The sequence below is a fragment of the Mytilus californianus genome, unplaced genomic scaffold, assembly GCF_021869535.1.
Source record: "Mytilus californianus isolate M0D057914Y unplaced genomic scaffold, xbMytCali1.0.p SCAF_3, whole genome shotgun sequence".
NCBI classification, from domain to species: Eukaryota; Metazoa; Mollusca; class Bivalvia; order Mytilida; family Mytilidae; genus Mytilus; species Mytilus californianus.
This window is the reverse complement of record NW_026262679.1, coordinates 101,338,671-101,360,704: the sequence shown is the minus strand read 5'-3', so window position 1 is coordinate 101,360,704 and position 22,034 is coordinate 101,338,671. Positions and strand designations below refer to the sequence as shown.

The 22,034-nt window shown below is 29.0% G+C and overlaps 3 long non-coding RNA genes across 49 annotated transcripts in view; 2 read left to right on the top strand and 1 right to left on the bottom strand.

Moving 5' to 3' along the window:
• Positions 1-13,122, bottom strand: part of LOC127735587 (uncharacterized) — a 40,918-nt gene extending 27,796 nt beyond the window's left edge. For 22 of the 45 annotated variants that reach the window (XR_007998459.1, XR_007998455.1, XR_007998486.1 and 19 more), the window contains exon 1: positions 12,019-12,241. This is a non-coding gene — a long non-coding RNA (uncharacterized LOC127735587). Of the gene's footprint in view, positions 1-3,473; positions 3,679-4,378; positions 4,584-5,283; positions 5,489-6,188; positions 6,394-7,093; positions 7,299-7,998; positions 8,204-8,903; positions 9,109-9,808; positions 10,014-12,018; positions 12,244-12,923 lie in introns of those variants that run through there. The other 23 variants (XR_007998457.1, XR_007998456.1, XR_007998475.1 and 20 more) reach the window with 12 other exon arrangements.
• Positions 1-22,034, top strand: part of LOC127735589 (uncharacterized) — a 181,258-nt gene that overhangs the window by 157,023 nt on the left and 2,201 nt on the right. The window lies entirely within an intron of this gene.
• Positions 1,071-11,184, top strand: LOC127735606 (uncharacterized). 3 transcript variants are annotated; one of them, XR_007998522.1, is made up of 2 exons: positions 1,071-1,395; positions 10,447-11,184. It is a non-coding gene; the product is annotated as an uncharacterized LOC127735606 (long non-coding RNA). The 3 variants fall into 3 exon arrangements; XR_007998523.1 differs by lacking the exon at positions 1,071-1,395 and adding an exon at positions 1,977-2,301; XR_007998520.1 differs by lacking the exon at positions 1,071-1,395 and adding an exon at positions 2,781-3,206.

Genomic DNA, 22,034 nt, shown 5'->3' with positions numbered 1-22,034 from the left:
CTTACTTTCCGATGCATATGTTACCTGTCCTGATGTAAATATCCTGGGGCTGGTATCTGAAACAAAAACAAAATAAGTTCAAAAATATTGAACCAAATATAAAACTTAAAAAATTTGCTACTTTAATTTTTTTTTCTTTCAAAATATCTATTAAGAAAAACTGGCATTAATGGCAGCCATCATCATTGGTCAATTGCTCTTTTAGACTGTATATCATTAACTTATTTTCATTTTAAATCTATATTTCAATCAGTAATGAAGACGGTTTAATGATATAATCATTATTTCCGAAATTAATGTGCATGTCAAATTATCAGAAGTTGGTGGCTCACCAAAACAATCTGATGTATACATTTTGAACAGAAATGATTAAAATTCAACTGAATTTCAAACAATCTAAATCAAGTCATATTTTCCAAATTACTTTTAAAAAATCGACTAAATATGTAGATATCCAAATTGACAATCGGAAACTTTACTTTCGTACAGGTGTGACTATTAGAGAAAGGGTTTCCAAATTGTCAATGTTAAGAGACTATTTGCTGTTAAAATTAATTCAGAAATTAATGTGATGCATGTTTTAATTCAAATCCTAAATTGGAGTACAAGTATACTTTTTTCATTAGAGTATAAATTTGAAAAGAAATTTTGGACTAATTTGTAATAAATTTTCAAGCTGTTTTTCCAGGGAAAAACTGATTTTATTACCTTACAACTATAAACAGTTTAAGTACAATTGTAACGACAAAATACCTACATCATCAGCTTGGTATCTACAATTTAATCATCTCCATGTCTAGGACTGTTCTGTCTTCTTCTTCTCTCTTGGCTCCCGTCTATCTGTAATACATATTCAAATTATTTTAATATCTATCAGACAACTATTAATAAATAAAAAAAAATATACTTACTTTCCGATGCATATGTTACCTGTCCTGATGTAAATATCCTGGGGCTGGTATCTGAAACAAAAACAAAATAAGTTCAAAAATATTGAACCAAATATAAAACTTAAAAAATTTGCTACTTTAATTTTTTTTTCTTTCAAAATATCTATTAAGAAAAACTGGCATTAATGGCAGCCATCATCATTGGTCAATTGCTCTTTTTGACTGTATATCATTAACTTATTTTCATTTTAAATCTATATTTCAATCAGTAATGAAGACGGTTTAATGATATAATCATTATTTCCGAAATTAATGTGCATGTCAAATTATCAGAAGTTGGTGGCTCACCAAAACAATCTGATGTATACATTTTGAACAGAAATGATTAAAATTCAACTGAATTTCAAACAATCTAAATCAAGTCATATTTTCCAAATTACTTTTAAAAAATCGACTAAATATGTAGACATCCAAATTGACAATCGGAAACTTTACTTTCGTACAGGTGTGACTATTAGAGAAAGGGTTTTCAAATTGTCAATGTTAAGAGACTATTTGCTGTTAAAATTAATTCAGAAATTAATGTGATGCATGTTTTAATTCAAATCCTAAATTGGAGTACAAGTATACTTTTTTCATTAGAGTATAAATTTGAAAAGAAATTTTGGACTAATTTGTAATAAATTTTCAAGCTGTTTTTCCAGGGAAAAACTGATTTTATTACCTTACAACTATAAACAGTTTAAGTACAATTGTAACGACAAAATACCTACATCATCAGCTTGGTATCTACAATTTAATCATCTCCATGTCTAGGACTGTTCTGTCTTCTTCTTCTCTCTTGGCTCCCGTCTATCTGTAATACATATTCAAATTATTTTAATATCTATCAGACAACTATTAATAAATAAAAAAAAATATACTTACTTTCCGATGCATATGTTACCTGTCCTGATGTAAATATCCTGGGGCTGGTATCTGAAACAAAAACAAAATAAGTTCAAAAATATTGAACCAAATATAAAACTTAAAAAATTTGCTACTTTAATTTTTTTTTCTTTCAAAATATCTATTAAGAAAAACTGGCATTAATGGCAGCCATCATCATTGGTCAATTGCTCTTTTTGACTGTATATCATTAACTTATTTTCATTTTAAATCTATATTTCAATCAGTAATGAAGACGGTTTAATGATATAATCATTATTTCCGAAATTAATGTGCATGTCAAATTATCAGAAGTTGGTGGCTCACCAAAACAATCTGATGTATACATTTTGAACAGAAATGATTAAAATTCAACTGAATTTCAAACAATCTAAATCAAGTCATATTTTCCAAATTACTTTTAAAAAATCGACTAAATATGTAGACATCCAAATTGACAATCGGAAACTTTACTTTCGTACAGGTTTGACTATTAGAGAAAGGGTTTTCAAATTGTCAATGTTAAGAGACTATTTGCTGTTAAAATTAATTCAGAAATTAATGTGATGCATGTTTTAATTCAAATCCTAAATTGGAGTACAAGTATACTTTTTTCATTAGAGTATAAATTTGAAAAGAAATTTTGGACTAATTTGTAATAAATTTTCAAGCTGTTTTTCCAGGGAAAACTGATTTTATTACCTTACAACTATTAACAGTTTAAGTACAATTGTAACGACAAAATACCTACATCATCAGCTTGGTATCTACAATTTAATCATCTCCATGTCTAGGACTGTTCTGTCTTCTTCTTCTCTCTTGGCTCCCGTCTATCTGTAATACATATTCAAATTATTTTAATATCTATCAGACAACTATTAATAAATAAAAAAAAATATACTTACTTTCCGATGCATATGTTACCTGTCCTGATGTAAATATCCTGGGGCTGGTATCTGAAACAAAAACAAAATAAGTTCAAAAATATTGAACCAAATATAAAACTTAAAAAATTTGCTACTTTAATTTTTTTTTCTTTCAAAATATCTATAAAGAAAAACTGGCATTAATGGCAGCCATCATCATTGGTCAATTGCTCTTTTTGACTGTATATCATTAACTTATTTTCATTTTAAATCTATATTTCAATCAGTAATGAAGACGGTTTAATGATATAATCATTATTTCCGAAATTAATGTGCATGTCAAATTATCAGAAGTTGGTGGCTCACCAAAACAATCTGATGTATACATTTTGAACAGAAATGATTAAAATTCAACTGAATTTCAAACAATCTAAATCAAGTCATATTTTCCAAATTACTTTTAAAAAATCGACTAAATATGTAGACATCCAAATTGACAATCGGAAACTTTACTTTCGTACAGGTGTGACTATTAGAGAAAGGGTTTTCAAATTGTCAATGTTAAGAGACTATTTGCTGTTAAAATTAATTCAGAAATTAATGTGATGCATGTTTTAATTCAAATCCTAAATTGGAGTACAAGTATACTTTTTTCATTAGAGTATAAATTTGAAAAGAAATTTTGGACTAATTTGTAATAAATTTTCAAGCTGTTTTTCCAGGGAAAACTGATTTTATTACCTTACAACTATTAACAGTTTAAGTACAATTGTAACGACAAAATACCTACATCATCATCTTGGCATCTACAATTTAATCATCTCCATGTCTAGGACTGTTCTGTCTTCTTCTTCTCTCTTGGCTCCCGTCTATCTGTAATACATATTCAAATTATTTTAATATCTATCAGACAACTATTAATAAATAAAAAAAAATATACTTACTTTCCGATGCATATGTTACCTGTCCTGATGTAAATATCCTGGGGCTGGTATCTGAAACAAAAACAAAATAAGTTCAAAAATATTGAACCAAATATAAAACTTAAAAAATTTGCTACTTTAATTTTTTTTTCTTTCAAAATATCTATAAAGAAAAACTGGCATTAATGGCAGCCATCATCATTGGTCAATTGCTCTTTTTGACTGTATATCATTAACTTATTTTCATTTTAAATCTATATTTCAATCAGTAATGAAGACGGTTTAATGATATAATCATTATTTCCGAAATTAATGTGCATGTCAAATTATCAGAAGTTGGTGGCTCACCAAAACAATCTGATGTATACATTTTGAACAGAAATGATTAAAATTCAACTGAATTTCAAACAATCTAAATCAAGTCATATTTTCCAAATTACTTTTAAAAAATCGACTAAATATCTAGACATCAAAATTGACAATCGGAAACTTTACTTTCGTACAGGTGTGACTATTAGAGAAAGGGTTTTCAAATTGTCAATGTTAAGAGACTGTTTGCTGTTAAAATTAATTCAGAAATTAATGTGATGCATGTTTTAATTCAAATCCTAAATTGGAGTACAAGTATACTTTTTTCATTAGAGTATAAATTTGAAATGAAATTTTGGACTAATTTGTAATAAATTTTCAAGCTGTTTTTCCAGGGAAAACTGATTTTATTACCTTACAACTATTAACAGTTTAAGTACAATTGTAACGACAAAATACCTACATCATCATCTTGGCATCTACAATTTAATCATCTCCATGTCTAGGACTGTTCTGTCTTCTTCTTCTCTCTTGGCTCCCGTCTATCTGTAATACATATTCAAATTATTTTAATATCTATCAGACAACTATTAATAAATAAAAAAAAATATACTTACTTTCCGATGCATATGTTACCTGTCCTGATGTAAATATCCTGGGGCTGGTATCTGAAACAAAAACAAAATAAGTTCAAAAATATTGAACCAAATATAAAACTTAAAAAATTTGCTACTTTAATTTTTTTTTCTTTCAAAATATCTATAAAGAAAAACTGGCATTAATGGCAGCCATCATCATTGGTCAATTGCTCTTTTTGACTGTATATCATTAACTTATTTTCATTTTAAATCTATATTTCAATCAGTAATGAAGACGGTTTAATGATATAATCATTATTTCCGAAATTAATGTGCATGTCAAATTATCAGAAGTTGGTGGCTCACCAAAACAATCTGATGTATACATTTTGAACAGAAATGATTAAAATTCAACTGAATTTCAAACAATCTAAATCAAGTCATATTTTCCAAATTACTTTTAAAAAATCGACTAAATATCTAGACATCCAAATTGACAATCGGAAACTTTACTTTCGTACAGGTGTGACTATTAGAGAAAGGGTTTTCAAATTGTCAATGTTAAGAGACTATTTGCTGTTAAAATTAATTCAGAAATTAATGTGATGCATGTTTTAATTCAAATCCTAAATTGGAGTACAAGTATACTTTTTTCATTAGAGTATAAATTTGAAAAGAAATTTTGGACTAATTTGTAATAAATTTTCAAGCTGTTTTTCCAGGGAAAACTGATTTTATTACCTTACAACTATTAACAGTTTAAGTACAATTGTAACGACAAAATACCTACATCATCATCTTGGCATCTACAATTTAATCATCTCCATGTCTAGGACTGTTCTGTCTTCTTCTTCTCTCTTGGCTCCCGTCTATCTGTAATACATATTCAAATTATTTTAATATCTATCAGACAACTATTAATAAATAAAAAAAAATATACTTACTTTCCGATGCATATGTTACCTGTCCTGATGTAAATATCCTGGGGCTGGTATCTGAAACAAAAACAAAATAAGTTCAAAAATATTGAACCAAATATAAAACTTAAAAAATTTGCTACTTTAATTTTTTTTTCTTTCAAAATATCTATAAAGAAAAACTGGCATTAATGGCAGCCATCATCATTGGTCAATTGCTCTTTTTGACTGTATATCATTAACTTATTTTCATTTTAAATCTATATTTCAATCAGTAATGAAGACGGTTTAATGATATAATCATTATTTCCGAAATTAATGTGCATGTCAAATTATCAGAAGTTGGTGGCTCACCAAAACAATCTGATGTATACATTTTGAACAGAAATGATTAAAATTCAACTGAATTTCAAACAATCTAAATCAAGTCATATTTTCCAAATTACTTTTAAAAAATCGACTAAATATCTAGACATCCAAATTGACAATCGGAAACTTTACTTTCGTACAGGTGTGACTATTAGAGAAAGGGTTTTCAAATTGTCAATGTTAAGAGACTATTTGCTGTTAAAATTAATTCAGAAATTAATGTGATGCATGTTTTAATTCAAATCCTAAATTGGAGTACAAGTATACTTTTTTCATTAGAGTATAAATTTGAAAAGAAATTTTGGACTAATTTGTAATAAATTTTCAAGCTGTTTTTCCAGGGAAAACTGATTTTATTACCTTACAACTATTAACAGTTTAAGTACAATTGTAACGACAAAATACCTACATCATCATCTTGGCATCTACAATTTAATCATCTCCATGTCTAGGACTGTTCTGTCTTCTTCTTCTCTCTTGGCTCCCGTCTATCTGTAATACATATTCAAATTATTTTAATATCTATCAGACAACTATTAATAAATAAAAAAAAATATACTTACTTTCCGATGCATATGTTACCTGTCCTGATGTAAATATCCTGGGGCTGGTATCTGAAACAAAAACAAAATAAGTTCAAAAATATTGAACCAAATATAAAACTTAAAAAATTTGCTACTTTAATTTTTTTTTCTTTCAAAATATCTATAAAGAAAAACTGGCATTAATGGCAGCCATCATCATTGGTCAATTGCTCTTTTTGACTGTATATCATTAACTTATTTTCATTTTAAATCTATATTTCAATCAGTAATGAAGACGGTTTAATGATATAATCATTATTTCCGAAATTAATGTGCATGTCAAATTATCAGAAGTTGGTGGCTCACCAAAACAATCTGATGTATACATTTTGAACAGAAATGATTAAAATTCAACTGAATTTCAAACAATCTAAATCAAGTCATATTTTCCAAATTACTTTTAAAAAATCGACTAAATATCTAGACATCCAAATTGACAATCGGAAACTTTACTTTCGTACAGGTGTGACTATTAGAGAAAGGGTTTTCAAATTGTCAATGTTAAGAGACTATTTGCTGTTAAAATTAATTCAGAAATTAATGTGATGCATGTTTTAATTCAAATCCTAAATTGGAGTACAAGTATACTTTTTTCATTAGAGTATAAATTTGAAAAGAAATTTTGGACTAATTTGTAATAAATTTTCAAGCTGTTTTTCCAGGGAAAACTGATTTTATTACCTTACAACTATTAACAGTTTAAGTACAATTGTAACGACAAAATACCTACATCATCATCTTGGCATCTACAATTTAATCATCTCCATGTCTAGGACTGTTCTGTCTTCTTCTTCTCTCTTGGCTCCCGTCTATCTGTAATACATATTCAAATTATTTTAATATCTATCAGACAACTATTAATAAATAAAAAAAAATATACTTACTTTCCGATGCATATGTTACCTGTCCTGATGTAAATATCCTGGGGCTGGTATCTGAAACAAAAACAAAATAAGTTCAAAAATATTGAACCAAATATAAAACTTAAAAAATTTGCTACTTTAATTTTTTTTTCTTTCAAAATATCTATAAAGAAAAACTGGCATTAATGGCAGCCATCATCATTGGTCAATTGCTCTTTTTGACTGTATATCATTAACTTATTTTCATTTTAAATCTATATTTCAATCAGTAATGAAGACGGTTTAATGATATAATCATTATTTCCGAAATTAATGTGCATGTCAAATTATCAGAAGTTGGTGGCTCACCAAAACAATCTGATGTATACATTTTGAACAGAAATGATTAAAATTCAACTGAATTTCAAACAATCTAAATCAAGTCATATTTTCCAAATTACTTTTAAAAAATCGACTAAATATCTAGACATCCAAATTGACAATCGGAAACTTTACTTTCGTACAGGTGTGACTATTAGAGAAAGGGTTTTCAAATTGTCAATGTTAAGAGACTATTTGCTGTTAAAATTAATTCAGAAATTAATGTGATGCATGTTTTAATTCAAATCCTAAATTGGAGTACAAGTATACTTTTTTCATTAGAGTATAAATTTGAAAAGAAATTTTGGACTAATTTGTAATAAATTTTCAAGCTGTTTTTCCAGGGAAAACTGATTTTATTACCTTACAACTATTAACAGTTTAAGTACAATTGTAACGACAAAATACCTACATCATCATCTTGGCATCTACAATTTAATCATCTCCATGTCTAGGACTGTTCTGTCTTCTTCTTCTCTCTTGGCTCCCGTCTATCTGTAATACATATTCAAATTATTTTAATATCTATCAGACAACTATTAATAAATAAAAAAAAATATACTTACTTTCCGATGCATATGTTACCTGTCCTGATGTAAATATCCTGGGGCTGGTATCTGAAACAAAAACAAAATAAGTTCAAAAATATTGAACCAAATATAAAACTTAAAAAATTTGCTACTTTAATTTTTTTTTCTTTCAAAATATCTATAAAGAAAAACTGGCATTAATGGCAGCCATCATCATTGGTCAATTGCTCTTTTTGACTGTATATCATTAACTTATTTTCATTTTAAATCTATATTTCAATCAGTAATGAAGACGGTTTAATGATATAATCATTATTTCCGAAATTAATGTGCATGTCAAATTATCAGAAGTTGGTGGCTCACCAAAACAATCTGATGTATACATTTTGAACAGAAATGATTAAAATTCAACTGAATTTCAAACAATCTAAATCAAGTCATATTTTCCAAATTACTTTTAAAAAATCGACTAAATATCTAGACATCCAAATTGACAATCGGAAACTTTACTTTCGTACAGGTGTGACTATTAGAGAAAGGGTTTTCAAATTGTCAATGTTAAGAGACTATTTGCTGTTAAAATTAATTCAGAAATTAATGTGATGCATGTTTTAATTCAAATCCTAAATTGGAGTACAAGTATACTTTTTTCATTAGAGTATAAATTTGAAAAGAAATTTTGGACTAATTTGTAATAAATTTTCAAGCTGTTTTTCCAGGGAAAACTGATTTTATTACCTTACAACTATTAACAGTTTAAGTACAATTGTAACGACAAAATACCTACATCATCATCTTGGCATCTACAATTTAATCATCTCCATGTCTAGGACTGTTCTGTCTTCTTCTTCTCTTTTGGCTCCCGTCTATCTGTAATACATATTCAAATTATTTTAATATCTATCAGACAACTATTAATAAATAAAAAAAAATATACTTACTTTCCGATGCATATGTTACCTGTCCTGATGTAAATATCCTGGGGCTGGTATCTGAAACAAAAACAAAATAAGTTCAAAAATATTGAACCAAATATAAAACTTAAAAAATTTGCTACTTTAATTTTTTTTTCTTTCAAAATATCTATAAAGAAAAACTGGCATTAATGGCAGCCATCATCATTGGTCAATTGCTCTTTTTGACTGTATATCATTAACTTATTTTCATTTTAAATCTATATTTCAATCAGTAATGAAGACGGTTTAATGATATAATCATTATTTCCGAAATTAATGTGCATGTCAAATTATCAGAAGTTGGTGGCTCACCAAAACAATCTGATGTATACATTTTGAACAGAAATGATTAAAATTCAACTGAATTTCAAACAATCTAAATCAAGTCATATTTTCCAAATTACTTTTAAAAAATCGACTAAATATCTAGACATCCAAATTGACAATCGGAAACTTTACTTTCGTACAGGTGTGACTATTAGAGAAAGGGTTTTCAAATTGTCAATGTTAAGAGACTATTTGCTGTTAAAATTAATTCAGAAATTAATGTGATGCATGTTTTAATTCAAATCCTAAATTGGAGTACAAGTATACTTTTTTCATTAGAGTATAAATTTGAAAAGAAATTTTGGACTAATTTGTAATAAATTTTCAAGCTGTTTTTCCAGGGAAAACTGATTTTATTACCTTACAACTATTAACAGTTTAAGTACAATTGTAACGACAAAATACCTACATCATCATCTTGGCATCTACAATTTAATCATCTCCATGTCTAGGACTGTTCTGTCTTCTTCTTCTCTCTTGGCTCCCGTCTATCTGTAATACATATTCAAATTATTTTAATATCTATCAGACAACTATTAATAAATAAAAAAAAATATACTTACTTTCCGATGCATATGTTACCTGTCCTGATGTAAATATCCTGGGGCTGGTATCTGAAACAAAAACAAAATAAGTTCAAAAATATTGAACCAAATATAAAACTTAAAAAATTTGCTACTTTAATTTTTTTTTCTTTCAAAATATCTATAAAGAAAAACTGGCATTAATGGCAGCCATCATCATTGGTCAATTGCTCTTTTTGACTGTATATCATTAACTTATTTTCATTTTAAATCTATATTTCAATCAGTAATGAAGACGGTTTAATGATATAATCATTATTTCCGAAATTAATGTGCATGTCAAATTATCAGAAGTTGGTGGCTCACCAAAACAATCTGATGTATACATTTTGAACAGAAATGATTAAAATTCAACTGAATTTCAAACAATCTAAATCAAGTCATATTTTCCAAATTACTTTAAAAAAATCGACTAAATATGTAGATATCCAAATTGACAATCGGAAACTTTACTTTCGTACAGGTGTGACTATTAGAGAAAGGGTTTCCAAATTGTCAATGTTAAGAGACTATTTGCTGTTAAAATTAATTCAGAAATTAATGTGATGCATGTTTTAATTCAAATCCTAAATTGGAGTACAAGTATACTTTTTTCATTAGGGGACGACCATTTGATATTCTGGGGGGGCCAGGAGGATTTTGAAAATAAATAACTCAGCCTTGATAATCACAAAAATAAATGGTTTGTTCTGTGGTAGTTTGAAAATAAATGACCTGACTTGCAATGTATTGAAAATAAATAACTCAGCAGGTCTAATCGAAAGTATGAGATGGCACCAGATTCTTCATAAATTAATCTTTTTTCCAAAAAAAACAAATCGGGAAACACTTCCCATATCTTTTAATAATAAAAGTATAAATATTATTTAAATATACTTGAAATGTCAGAAAATTGGTTTCATTTAACTTGAGGTTAATTGTCTCAGGAACACTTACCTCACTTTTATTAAATCAGGGCCGTAACTACATTGGTACAATTGCCTCATGTAGGAAATTTCAAAACCAAACGCTTGTCTCCATATCAAATTGTGTTCACCGTGAGTGCCTTGCAAGAAGCAAGTTCTGTTCTCCCTCAGACATAGCCCCTGATTTTTCGGGATCAATATTTCTTATTTATTTGTCTTTTGTTCATTGATTGCCCTTCTGTATTCTTTTAGTGTTGCATTCATTTTGTAATTTAGTAATTTTATTATTAACTTGATCATGAGTTTAAAAAAACACAGCAGCCACAGACTTAACTATGTGAATTACATTTTTGCTTTTAATATCATGCATATTTGTCTTTTGATGTTGTTCCTAGAAACTTAAGTCTTACACTGAATCTATAACGTGATTTTGCTTTGAGACCAAAATATTGTCATAAAATTATTAAAACAGAACTTGCATTTTCAGTTTAAGAAAGGGTCTGGGGAACACCCAGAAGGCCTAATTTTGCATCATTTGTTCTATAGCTTCTTGGGCCTTCATCGGTTCAAAAACCCTTCAAAAAAAATTTTGCCTCGCTCCGCTCGGCGAAACACGTTTGCCAATACTTTTAGAAGAGCCTTACTTTCAACCAAACTTTAATACTGTGTATGTATGCAATACATGTATATGCATTGGGGGATATAAAAAGATTCATTTCTGCAGAGGATAATAATTAATTCTGATTAAATGGTACATAATGACTTGACTATACATGAATTATTTATAATAAACAAATAATTTAAAAATTGTATGTTTTCGAATATTATAAATATAGTTGTGAAAATAAATAATTAGTCCCTTGCTTTAATGAAAATGAAAAATCTTGCTTCAATAGTGCAGAAAATAGATAATCTGTCCTCTTAGTTTACAAAAATAAATAACCGATCCACAACAAATCCTCCTGGCCCCCCCCAGATTATCAAATGGTCGTCCCCTTAGAGTATAAATTTGAAAAGAAATTTTGGACTAATTTGTAATAAATTTTCAAGCTGTTTCTCCAGGGAAAACTGATTTTATTACCTTACAACTATTAACAGTTTAAGTACAATTGTAACGACAAAATACCTACATCATCATCTAGGCATCTACAATTTAATCATCTCCATGTCTAGGACTGTTCTGTCTTCTTCTTCTCTCTTGGCTCCCGTCTATCTGTAATACATATTCAAATTATTTTAATATCTATCAGACAACTATTAATAAATAAAAAAAAATATACTTACTTTCTGATGCATATGTTACCTGTCCTGATGTAAATATCCTGGGGCTGGTATCTGAAACAAAAACAAAATAAGTTCAAAAATATTGAACCAAATATAAAACTTAAAAAATTTGCTACTTTAATTTTTTTTTCTTTCAAAATATCTATAAAGAAAAACTGGCATTAATGGCAGCCGTCATCATTGGTCAATTGCTCTTATTGACTGTATATCATTAACTTATTTTCATTTTAAATCTATATTTCAATCAGTAATGAAGACGGTTTAATGATATAATCATTATTTCCGAAATTAATGTGCGTGTCAAATTATCAGAAGTTGGTGGCTAACCAAAACAATCTGATGTATACATTTTGAACAGAAATGATTAAAATTCAACTGAATTTCAAACAATCTAAATCAAGTCATATTTTCCAAATTACTTTTAAAAAATCGACTAAATATGTAGACATCCAAATTGACAATCGGAAACTTTACTTTCGTACAGGTGTGACTATTAGAGAAAGGGTTTTCAAATTGTCAATGTTAAGAGACTATTTGCTGTTAAAATTAATTCAGAAATTAATGTGATGCGTGTTTTAATTCAAATCCTTAATTGGAGTACAAGTTTACTTTTTTCATTAGAGTATAAATTTGAAAAGAAATTTTGGACTAATTTGTAATAAATTTTCAAGCTGTTTTTCCAGGGAAAACTGATTTTATTACCTTACAACTATTAACAGTTTAAGTACAATTGTAACGACAAAATACCTACATCATCATCTTGGCATCTACAATTTAATCATCTCCATGTCTAGGAATGTTCTGTCTTCTTCTTCTCGCTTGGCTCCTGTCTATCTGTAATACATATTCAAATTATTTTAATATCTATCAGACAACTATTAATAAATAAAAAAAAATATACTTACTTTCCGATGCATATGTTACCTGTCCTGATGTAAATATCCTGGGGCTGGTATCTGAAGCAAAAACAAAATAAGTTCAAAAATATTGAACCAAATATAAAACTTAAAAAATTTGCTACTTTAATTTTTCTTTCTTTCAAAATATCTATAAAGAAAAACTGGCATTAATGGCAGCCATCATCATTGGTCAATTGCTCTTTTTGACTGTATATCATTAACTTATTTTCATTTTAAATCTATATTTCAATCAGTAATGAAGACGGTTTAATGATATAATCATTATTTCCGAAATTAATGTGCATGTCAAATTATCAGAAGTTGGTGGCTCACCAAAACAATCTGATGTATACATTTTGAACAGAAATGATTTAAAATTCAACTGAATTTCAAACAATCTAAATCAAGTCATATTTTCCAAATTACTTTAAAAAAATCGACTAAATATGTAGATATCCAAATTGACAATCGGAAACTTTACTTTCGTACAGGTGTGACTATTAGAGAAAGCGTTTCCAAATTGTCAATGTCGAGAGACTGTTTCTTGTTATAATTAATTCAGAAATTAATGTGATGCATGTTTTAATTCAAATCCTAAATTGGAGTACAAGTATACTTTTTTCATTAGAGTATAAATTTGAAAAGAAATTTTGGACTAATTTGTAATAAATTTTCAAGCTGTTTCTCCAGGGAAAACTGATTTTATTACCTTACAACTATTAACAGTTTAAGTACAATTGTAACGACAAAATACCTACATCATCATCTTGTAAAATTTGTATGTTTAATGTTATTATGAAAATATTAATAACTTCAAATTACAAAAAAAGAAAATAAACAATATCAAAGCAATGCAAAAAAAAAGAAGAAAAAAGTTTTAAAATAAAAAATAACCTAAATTTCTATCTTTCTGAACCGGAGGTTGGGAAGAATAGTTATTCCCAATATTTTGATAAAAGAAATAACAAAAAAAAAACAGGAAATTTATTTAGGTTTTGAATATATTTAAACTTTTAAATGCATTTTATTAGAACATTTCCCTGACATAATGAAATAGTTTTTGATTGATAAAGCTGGACCAAAATATTGGCTGTGAAATAAAATTAGTTGTAACTCAAATGTATTTATTGATTTAAACTGTAAATAACAAAAGGATAATTCCTCACTAAAATATTTCATGATTTACATTCGAAACATATACAATTCATACCTTTTCTTTTTACTGTTGTTTCACCTAATGTCTATAATGCATTTTAAAAATATCTCCCAAATTATAAGACAGTCCTTATATCACTAAAACTAACCCATAAATGAAATGCTGAAAATGAAATTATGCATCAATTATAAACATTTAATTTACACTGACAAGAGAATGATTATCCTTACTTCATGATAAATACTCGATAACACTTGTACTTAATCATGAAGAAAGGGATCATCATTCTCTTATATGTAGAAATCTGTTCATTGAGGCATAACTGAGTGGAATTTACCTGATCATCACAGCTTTCAATTAACATGAACAATAAATTGTATATTCAGTCAGTTTAGCAGTAAACTAGACATGTGCATATTACATTAAGTACAACAATTGGTGCATCAAATGTTGCAGGTTACTGCCACAATAAGTAGAAAATGCACATTTGCCATGTTTTGCTTTTAATCCATCTAATAATAATAATAATAATCCTGTATCTTGGCATTGCACAAGGTCATGTTTTCCTCTGACTGTTTATGGCGTCTTTACACTAAATTCATTGGATGTTGGATGTGAACTGATTGATAATTTAGTCTTAGATGCATTGTTTTTTTTATTAGTTGTTATTGGCTTTGAACTAGCTGTCAGTAACTGCAAGTACTCTCAGATCTGTACTTAATGTCTTTTTGCTGTTGGGATGTATAAGTACCCGTCCACGTCAACTCTGTGTTTTTGTTAGATGTTTTTCTATTTGTATCCATCTGATGAGTTAAGCCTTTTTCAACTGATTTTTATTGTTTGTTCTTATGTTGTACTGTTACACCACTGTCCCAGGTTAGGAGAGGGTTGGCTCCTTCAAACTAGTTTACCCCCACCACATTCTGTATGTGCCTGTCTCAAGACTGGAGCCTGTAATTCAGTGGTTATCGTTTGTTGCTGTGTTACATATTTGTTTTTTTCGTTCATTATTTTGTATATATAAATAAGGCCATTAGTTTCTTGTTTGAATTGTTTTACATTTGTCAATTTCGGGGCCTTTTATAGCTGACTATGCAGTATGGGCTATGCTCATTGTTGAAGGCCTAACAGTGACCTATAGTTGTTAATTTCTGTGTCATTTGGACTCTTGTGGAGAGTTGTCTCATTGGCAATCATACCACATCTTCTTTTTTATACAAACAATTATATCCCTCTATAGAGGGATAATTATCCTTCTGTAGAAGGGTTATTCCTCTAAACAGGTATAAACACCATATAGAGGGTTTGTTCCCAACCCCAAAATGACAAATGCAATGCAAAACAATTCAAATGAGAAAACAGCCCGATTTAAGTACAAAACCATGAAAGAAAAAACAAAATGATATAGAGCAAAAACCAACTGCTACTGAATTATAGGCTCCTGACGTAGGACAGACACAAACAGAATATGTCAGGGTTAAGCTAGTTTGAAGGTGCCAACCCTCCCCCTAAACTGGGATAGTGTTGTACAGTACAACATAGGAACAAGCTATAAAATCAGTTGAAAAGGGCTCAATTCATCAGTTTACAAAAAAAAATATCTGTTTATGATAAAAATTCAAATTTAACCCATTTGATCATTTATAGAACTATTCTTATTTCTATTTATTTCTATGCCGTGTTATTTCTAATCGATTTACACAAAATAGCATTCATACCGGTCTACTAGTCCTATATTATAATATAAGACTTCGTAGGTTCATATCGTTCGCATTCAACGTTTTTTATCGGATATTTTTTTACTATCCATGCTGAACCACTAACATTGATAGTAAACAATTTATAACCGATAAAAAAACGCTGAATGCAAACGATATGAAGTTAGAACCTACGAAGTCTCATGTTATAGGTCTAATCGGTCTACTCGATCCGAAACGTTCAGTCAATCAATTGGTAAATACAAGTCACATATAAACCAGACTAAATATCATAGTATAACAAATCTAAATAAGATTACTGAGTTATGAAATATGACCGTAAAATCTTCTTTTCTGATTGTCATTTTATAATGGATTAACTCTCCTTTTCGATAGTTACTAAAATATGAGACATACTATATATATATGTTTCTACATGTCTCTGCTAATATAAACGTTGATTCTGTGTATAAGTAACACTTATGAATTATTACTAGACCATTTTATTAATAAAGAAAGAATAAAACTGACCTTCCAAATGAATTCCATCATGGTATGAGTTGAAAAATTAGAACAATAGAAAAAACCGCCAAAACATAGTAACCAATTAAAACAGAGATTGTAATGGCAGTGTGGTCTAAGGAACCGATGAACCGTTAAATCTACGATCAGAGGTGTTTTGTCGCAATGCAGACTTCGAATAGTAATTAATGTTGTTGTGTAGCTTCTGTACTTTTATTTCAACTATGTTAGGTATTGAACTCTCTGTCTGCATGTAATTAACATCGCCAGTAAACCGACATTTGGTTCTGCAATTATTTATTTCCCGCGAAAATGATAATGGATTTTTGGAAAGATTGGAACTTGTTCCAATTCTTTCTTCAGGCACCGGCCTCCAAACAGAAAGTGGACAGATTAGCTACTAAATCTATACACTCTGACATATAGTTCTCAATTGTGTTCATGTCTGTGTAGATTTGCACAAGTGAACTGGAAAGAAATTTTGTTGCATCTTAATTTAGAATATTTCTTCAAAAACAATAGTCATTACTTTTTTCAATTACTGGCTTAGTTTTATCTTTTTACTTTAGTGTATTGATACATTAACAGTATAATTGACAACTGTCATGAACAAGGTACAATTAAACACAAAGGGTGTGACAATAATTGGAATTCTATATAGACTCCTCCTCCTTAATGCCAATCATAATGGACAAAATGACGTAACTTGAGTTTATACATAACATGGCAGACCACTCAATACACAAACTTTGACCTCATTAGTATCTGATATAATTTGATCTATATAGGTCAGTCTCTGTCTTCATGTTTAATTGAAACTAACAAATACTAAATAGGGATTTCTTTAATAAAATCATATACAGATGTTAGATTGTTTTTCCTTTACCTATATATATCTTTTGATTTACATTGCATTAAACAAATGATCTGTAAATCTTGTTTGAAAGATGATTAAGTAAGGATTATAACATAATGTATTTTTGAGAAAAGACCAAAATGAAAATCTGTATAAGTAAAGAATCCAAGTGGTGTCTGTTTTTCTTGCAAAATCTGTGCAACAATTATTTGTAATTAATCCATAACTTTAATGGGTTACATTTATCAGAGAAGGTATTAGTATATTTGAATACTGTGAGGTAATATATTTTTTCAATGAAATAAATAAGAATTTGCCTAAAAAATTAATAGTCTCCATCTTAATTAAACAAAAGAATAAAAACATCATATTAAGTTTATTGATGTGAAAATTACCCTTTGTCATCCATGCATCTTCAATGTCATATATTATAGTTTAATCAAAAACAATAATGTATACTTAGCAATGTTTTAACACAGAGTAACAGACATGCACACAAAACAACCATTCACAGGTTAATTTTGGGAGATGAAAAAGGACTTTAAGTTTCAAGTCTCTTTAACCATTGATCACATGTTTACTGAGAAACTACGATAATTTTTATTAGGTAAATTCTTCTGTTTCAAAAAAATATAAACATTAAGTTGCAATCAAAAAGAAGTTATTATTTAAATTTAGGGGCAAAGACATAGCTCTATTTTGCTAACTATATTCACTCAAAAATTGCTTATCATTCTATAAATCTGCAGCAATGTAACAAACAAATATATACAATAGTGCTATAGCAAGTTTTTGTTGTCCACCACTACTGCTATGGAATTATAAAATATGATTGAAAATATACACACAATTGTTAAAATCTTTCCATTAGTGATTTTAGATCACTTTGATTTTCCACATTATCATAGTAAATCAAAATTTAAATAATTTGAATTGATTTCTTCAACTTGCCAGGTCAATATTATTAAAGAAGCATTCACAGCTCACGCAGGAGTAACAAAACACCCACAATTTGTGTGCATTTCTCTTACAATAAAATGAAGATTTGAGGTATTTTCAAATGTTTTACTACAAACTTGGCTGCTGTTCTAAAACAAAAATGTATTTCAGATGGATGAAGGATTTGTTTGGTTTAACGCGAAGTGGGCTTTATTTCAGCCATGTAAATGGAGAGCAGGTTATGTGATCATTTCATTCGAATGCTAAATGGACAGGACACTTGAAGACCGTGCAATTGGCAGACTGACAATTTGATTCCTTGATACTATGAATTTTCGTGGAGTATTGTGGGAGTACTCCTGGCTTGCGAAAAAAAAGACGGCCGCACAATCAAACATAGCAAAGGTGGCACGAGAGTATTACATTTGTATAGTTAATGATTCGGGTGTTATGCATTTAAAAAATTAGCGAAATAAGATAATTATTCAATTTCAAGAAAGTAGTAAAACGATGGGATCTATATATATATATAAGTGGCACAAGAAAGGTCGAACTAGCATTCACAGATAGTAACTAGGTTCCACTCTTTGGGCTTTATTGGAGTGATATTGAAAATGTGTGTTATTTTGTAATCTTAATGAAGCGTTGACCACATACACTTGCCCGCTTTTTCTACTATCAAACATGTACCCTACTGTAAATTGATACATGTTTGATGGTACAAAATTCGAGGCAAGTATCTATCAGCCGGCTCTGATAGCCTAATGCAGTTCTTCATACGGTAAATATAATAAAAGGTAAATATGATACAAAAACGGATGTAACAAGATATATTTCGAACACTAATATTACAATTTTCGGCCGGGGGCTTTACCCCCTGGTCCCTCCATTACCCGGGGGCCTCAATCGGCGGCCAACAACCCCCCTGCCTCGTCTGTTTCCAAGGCCTAGTTATGGCCATGTTTCGCCAAACAATTGTGAAACTCTGCATGCTTTAATATTTGGCAGTGGGTATTTTACCGGCACCGACAATATAGTGAATAGTGAAATTTAATATTTACTTTTGAAAATTACGAACATGTGCACTGTCAAGAACATAAAAGAGTCTATATACCGGTAATTAAATAAGAAAACAGCTAACCGTTGAATATTTGAGATACATATAATCGTTTAAAATCAATTAATTATCAGTCAACGTGAAAATAAGAATTTATAACAAGAAATAAAAATTAAAATATTGAGCATCCATTTGTTGCAATGAAATCATATCAAATCGTGTAGTTAAAATTATTTCTGGAATCAGTCACAGTCTATTGCTACATGTATGCATAAGAAAAAAATCTCAGATTTTTTATAACTGTATGTTTTAACTGGAAAATAAAAGTTAATAATCTCCTAACATCATAAATTTGATAAAACAATATACAATATAACAAAATCAATCACATAGATTCAAAAATCAAAAATGTTAAATTAAATATGCTTTTGAAATAATATAGCCAGTTCTTTGAATTGCATATATGTAAACGAAATAGTTTTAACCTGGCTTTCGCTTATACCTAGAGCCGGCAAAATGGCATATTTTCTATTTTTCCAACGCCGGCAACACATTCACTATGCCGGTGCCGGCAAAATAGCCACTGCCTTAATATTAACGTAATGCAGAGTTTTGCAATTGTTTGTTGAACTGCATGGGCAGTTCATGTATTCACTTAATATATAATGTATAGCTGAGTTGACCAAACAATTGTAAAAGTTAGCATGGCTTATGGTTCATCAAACGGAATTTAAAAATAAGGCCGTGTTTACGCCACGTCGGGACAAAATCTTCTCCGAGTACAGACAAACCGATGCACCAAGGAAAGTTTTAAGGCATGGCTAGACCTAGATATATTATAGTTATATGTTATTTGTAGTATATGTTCCAGAATATTAAAAACTTACCTAGATTTTGATGTGCGTTTTTTTTTTCCAGTCTGCAGAAGATAGCAAAATAAACAAACAAATGAGTTTCATTTGATACGGTAAACTCAGTTACACAGTTTGAATAACCTATTGTTTGTACATGTCTATTGCCCATCGATTGTCCATTTAAATCAATACAACTCACAACATTTAAATATGAGGGGGCTTCTCAAACCTCTTTCCCAACTTAGTTTATTTTGGCATCAGTGTTTGGCACCTTCTGCAGTAATGAAAAAAAGATAAATATAGGAAAATCCACAAGAAATTTGTTTTGCATGCACACGTATAAAAATTGCGGTTTTTATCCAACGCAATCATTATAGGTTTGAACGTTGTTTTCAATTTAGACTTTATATCACTGTGTATCATCGCCACCGGAAATTGGGTACTTACGAAGCGAAGAGAAAGGAAAAAATAAATAAACAAGTCTAGAATTCCTTTAATTTAGACCACTTCTAGCAGTTTGATGAGGGCATTGCTTCTGAAACGATTTACTGATATATAAAGTTTTAATTTTTTATACCAACAAGTAGCAAACAAATACAAGATTTTGTGTAATACTCCAAAATGGTGCACTTAGTACCAGAAAATTTCGAGGTCAATCGCCCTTCGTCGCCCGTTTGCACGATAGTCAACTGTTTTTCATTTTTTTTTACAGACACATAATTAGATTATGACAATATGACTTCATATTACTGAAATTCGCTATTAAAAAGATGTTTTCAAAAGAATATGATCAAAACAGTGTTTGTTTATTGTACGGAAACTTGTATTGTAAAGCAAAATTCTATCCGGATGAAATATCATCTGGGGGAAAAAATGTTACAGAAGTTGTTGAAATTCTATCTGGGAAGTTAAAATATTGAATATATATAGTTAATAAAAAAAACTTAATCTTTGCAAATACTATGTACTAATATAATAGTGTATTTGAATATAAGCTAAATTAGAAAATAAAAAAGAAAATAAATGTATAATAATGGGAAATAATTTCGCAGGTTATAATTGAAAATAATATCCTGAAATATTAAAGTAAATATCATTCTTTTAAAAGACAAATATCACGAAACATATGAAACAAAACCAGAAGTAATTTCACAGATCTTAATTGTAAAATAATATCATGATCAAATTTAATATATAAAATAAGGTAAGTGAAATACAGGTAAAAGTGAGTTGTTTTCAGATCTCAGTACAAATAAAAAAGTAAATAGAAATATATTTTTTTTAAATCATGTTTTAAGTCATCTTTTTATATAAATTAATATAAAAAATTAAGAATAAAGGAAAAATTTCACTATGAAATAGATTCTGGTCTCTGGAATATAATATCTGTAAAATATAAATGGCTCATAAGTACCTCCCTTTGATTGATAAATTATGCAAATATTTTCTACCTTGGTGAAACATTTATAATTATGGTCAGGTATATATTGATTGCGAGTACCTTACATAGTAGACAGTGGGACTCTATTTCGCAAGGTTCTGTGAAATATGGAACGGAAAATATATACTGTTAAATACTGTCCGCAAAAGACAGATAGAATTTCACTCCTCTGGATAAAATCTATCTGTGAAATACCATGTCTGGAAAAAAATTTCTGTGACAAATTATCCCCAGGATAAAATATCACAGAGGAAAAAATAAAGCGTTACAAAATATCTCGAAAATACAACACCTACCAATGATCCTTTATGTTTTCCCTCTTAAATACATTGTATCTCAACTTGTTCGATTCGCTCGTGTATGTAACAACGTATTTGATTTCAACGAAAGAAATCTCTGTATTACTGAAAAATTATTACACCAGGGTTTTCGATATCACAA